Source organism: Choloepus didactylus, chromosome 3 (genome assembly GCF_015220235.1).
Source record: "Choloepus didactylus isolate mChoDid1 chromosome 3, mChoDid1.pri, whole genome shotgun sequence".
NCBI classification, from domain to species: domain Eukaryota; kingdom Metazoa; phylum Chordata; class Mammalia; order Pilosa; family Megalonychidae; genus Choloepus; species Choloepus didactylus.
In genome coordinates, this window is record NC_051309.1 from 177,570,064 (window position 1) to 177,574,838 (window position 4,775).

A 4,775-nucleotide genomic window follows, 5' to 3' on the forward strand; every position below is an offset into this window, starting at 1 on the left:
GGTTTCTAAAGAACATGTGAAACATAATGGTATCTTGAATTAGCATAATAGCATCAGAGATGGAGAAAAGCAGAAAGATTTGACAGATATTTATGAGGAAAAAGTGACAAAACTTGATTTTTGATTGGAGACACAAGGTGTCATGCTTAAGTACATGAACTCTGGAGCCAAAGTACGTGGGTTCAAATTCCAGCTTTGTCATTTACTAGCATTGTACACTTGGACAGTTATATTTAAGGTCTCTATGCCTTGGGTTTTCACTGTTATTAGAATATTAAATAAGTTAATTTTAGTAAAGTGCTTAGACGTGCCTGGCACATGGTAAATGCTATATAGGTCTTTTAAAAAAATAAATCCAGGGAGAAGAATAAGGAAGAGTCAAGAAGAACTTTTCTGTTTGGTGATGATTGTCCAATTCCTGAAATGAAAAACCTTTCTTAGTGGAGGGGCACAGTGGAAAGGTGGGTAGGGCCATAGACAGGAGAGTGCTGTATTACTGAAACATTAGAAATGTGGAGCTGTCAATATGGTTGAAAATACTGAGAAGTCAGGGAAGATAAGATGAAAGTATATCCTGAATATATTCTAAAAAAAGAAAAAAAATGAGGACCCTACCAAACAAATTGAGTCACCTTACAGTAAACAAGGAACTACCAATAAATATTTCCTCCCCACCCTTCCATTGGAACAAATTACCTCCCAGGAGGTAATTAGCAGTGAGCTAATATTGATTCAATTTTCTTTTGTCACTAAGTGACATTAGTTTTTAGTCATCTGTATAACAAGCAAACTGAAGAAATTCTACTAACAGAATCCTGAAAATTCAATGAACTCTAAAGATAATTTAGTTTTAAGTGCCTATGTTAACAATTCCCTTATTCTTATTAAAATCCATTGTTTTACTTTTCATTTTCTGGGAAATGGTTGTATAATCACTCTGCAGGACCAGGATTTTTATACAGTAAAAAAATAACATTTGTGAATATTATTTTGCCTGGGTGCTTGGAAACAAATTTAAATTTGCAAAAGTGTCTGTCCATGTAGAAACACTAAAGAAAGAAAAAATTGAGGAATAATTATCAAAAATGATAATGCTAGGGACTACAAAACTGAAGTTTCTTAGTACAAAAAGCTAAGAATCCTTGTGATTTTCAGCTTCTTATTTGTGGTATAGTTTTGCAATATAAAGGGATTGTCAAAGAATGTCTGACAACCTCTTCTATTTCTCTGTGCCAATAAACACTTTTGGTTAATTGCGTGGACTACTGACATGATTTTTTTTTAAAAAAGATAGACATATAAGGGTTGGGAGCTTCTTTTATATACTGCAAACCTAGAATAGAAAAAAAGAAAGCCCAGTGGTAAATTTGAAGTGTTAATTGGGTAGAGAGAAATAGAATTGTTTTACTTGCATAAGGAGTCTAATTCTGGAATTATGTGAATTTGCACAAGGTGAGAAAAAGAATATCACTTCCTATGTTCCCTTGAGCATAAAGTACATCATCACTGCACAGGTCCCTTTTCTTAGATCTTGATTTTGCCTAGATTTTGTAGTTTAACCAGTGTTTTTATAAATATCCTTTTACTTGGTTCTCAGGAGAACCCAGTATTTTTGCATTTGGACAAGGCATTAAATCTATTCCAAGGATGGCATAATCAGGACCCAGATGTGAAAGTCACATGGCAAATCCTAGTCACAGTGCACAGCTGAACTTAAGTCTTCTGACCCCAGCACCAGAGCTTCTCTTCTCAACTCTGATTCCCATAAAGCGTGTTTTCTTCATTTGATTCAAGAAGCTTAAAACTTCTAAGAGAAAACTAAGGACCTGGTTAGATTAGAGGCCAACAACACTGTGCTTAAAATCCATTGTTTTACTTTTCATTTTCATTTATTTTTCATTTTCATCCCAGAACCAAATATAGTTTACCAAGGTCCAGGGCCAGTTCATGTCAAAGTTCTTGACATTCTATTTTCACATTGCCTTTGGTTTTTAAGGTAGCAAAGGTATTTTTTACATTTTAATTCATATTCCAGAAAGAGGTATCTATACTCTACTTGGGTACAGTTTGTGGTGCAGTTAAAGAGGAATGGTAGCAAAACATATCCTTACCAACTGCATAAATTGAAAACCTGTACCTCAGGCAAGAGCAGGCCAAGGGCCTACCACTTGTAGCCCAAGGACCCAGGAGTTAGATAGCAATTATGCAGAGCTGAAGGCAATTTCAATTTTAGGGTTGTTTGAGACCCTGTCCATTGAGGGTAGGATTCAGATCTGTTTGGTTCAGCAATGTATTCCCAAACTGAGTACAGTGACTGGGACATAACATATTATCAGAAAATCTTTGTTGAATAAGTGAATAAACAGATTCAATCATTCTCAGCAGGCCTCCGACACCTGTAAGAGACTACATACCCCTTACCATCTAATTCAGAAATCATCTGCTCATTCAGTTAACAAATAGGTGTTGAGTACCTTTGATATGCTGGACTATTTTAGGTGCTGGGAATACATAAGTGAACAAAAGTCATTGAGTTTAGGAGATGGAAGAAGATGGCAGCATAGAGAGGAGTGGAAGCTAGTTTGTCCCCCTGGAACAACTAATAAACAACCAGGAACAACTAGTAAATAATCTGGAATAACTTCAGGGGGACAAACATGACTTTCCACTCATCATACACCAACCTGAATTGGGAGGAATGCCCGAGATCACAGCATAAAATCTGTAAGTAAAAACTGTGGATCCAAGCCAGCAGCCCCCTCCCCCCCATGGCCCAAACTGCAAAGCTTCATGGTGCTAGAGACCAGCACTCTCCAAGCAAATCAATATAGCTCAGCTGAGCTCCAACTGGGGTTTTAATTATCAAATGTGGACTGTTCAATACAAGCTATGAATCCCCAACAAGCAGACAGAGGCTTTTGGTGACAACTGACCTTGGAGAGCCAGAGGGTGGCCATGGACTGGCCCTGAAAAGGGGGCTTTCTGTCCCTTTTTTGGCTCAGTGGAGAAAGCCTCAGCCATTTTCAGTTCCCAGCACTCTGACCCAGACAAGGGTGGAGATAGCACAGGCAGAGAGACTATTCAAACATAAATGACCTCTCCCTAGGGAGCGTATCTTCCCTTAGAGGGAGAAGGTAGTGCCAAGCTCTACTACCCACCTTCCATTCATAACCAGACCTCAGAGCCTGGGGGAAAACAGCCATGAGCCACAACACCTTACCCAGTCTGGAGCTACGGGCTGACAGGTACTACCTGCTGGGTGGAAAAGAACAGTGATTTGAGGCCTCACAGGGTGTACTAATCTTCTAAGACACTCCTTCAGGGAAGCATGATACTATGGTTTCTTTCTGATACCTGAGCCCATTCTAATCTGGGAAAACCTGATTGGGATAACCAAGGAAATCAGATGCCTAGACAACAGAAAACTACAACCTACACTAATAAAAATGAAGTTATGGCCCAGTCAAAAGAACAAATTTACACTTCAACTGAGATACAGGAATTGAAACAACTAATACTAAATCAATTCAAAAAGTTTAGAGAAGACATGGCAAAAGAGATGAAGCATATAATGAAAACACTGGACGTACATAAGGTAGAAATCGAAAGCTTGAGAAAACAACTGGCAGACTCAATGAAAATGAAAGGCACAATACTAGAGATGAAAGACACAATGAAAACATACAACAGCTGATCTTAAGAGGCAGAAGAAAGCACTCAGGAACTGGAGAACAAGACACCTGAAAGCCTATACAGAAAAGAATATATAGAGAAAAGAATGGAAGAATATGAGCAATGTCTCCAGGAACTTAAGGACAAAATGAAATGCAGGAATGTATGTGTCATTGGTGTCCCAGAAGGAGAAGAGAAGAGAAAAGGGGCAGAAGCAATAATAGAGGAAATAATCAATGAAAATTTCCCATCTCTTATGAAAGACATAAAATTACAGATCCAAGAAACACAGCGTACCCCAAACAGAATAGATCTGAATAGACCTATGCCAAGACACTTAATAATCAGATTATCAAATGTCAAAAATAGAGAATCCTGAAAGCAGCAAGAGAAAAGCGATCCATCACACACAAAGGAAGATTGATAAAACTGTGTGTGGATTTCTCAATAGAAACCATGGAGGCAAGAAGGAAGTTGTAAATTTAAGATATTGAAAGAGAAGAAACACCAACCAAGAATCCTATATCTGGAAAAATTGTCCTTCAAATATGAAGGAGAGCTTAAAATATTCTCTGACAAACAGACAATGATGGAGATTCTGAACAAGATAACTTCTCTACAGGAAACACTAATGGGAGCACTGCAGACAGAAAGGAAAAGAAAGGATTGAGAGGTTTGGCAAACGATTTTGGGAGATAGTAGTACAGCAATGTAAGTACACTGAACAAAGATGACTGTAAGTATGGTTGAAAGAGGAAGGTAAGGAGCATGTGGGACACCAGAAGGAAAGAGGAAAGATAAAGACTGGGACTGTATTACTCAGTGAAACTTAGGGTGTTCAATGATTGTAATAAAAGGTACAAATATGTTTTTACATGAGGTAGAACAAATGAATGTCAACATTGCAAAATGTTAAAAATAGGGTGGGATTGGGGGAAAATACAATCAATGCAATCTAGAGACTATAATTAACAGAAACATTGTATTATGCTTCCTTTAATATAGCAAAGGCAATATACCAAAGCTAAATGTATATGGGGGGGAGGACATAGGGGAAGGGTACGAGACTCCTGGCATTGGTGGTATTGTCTGACTCTTTATTA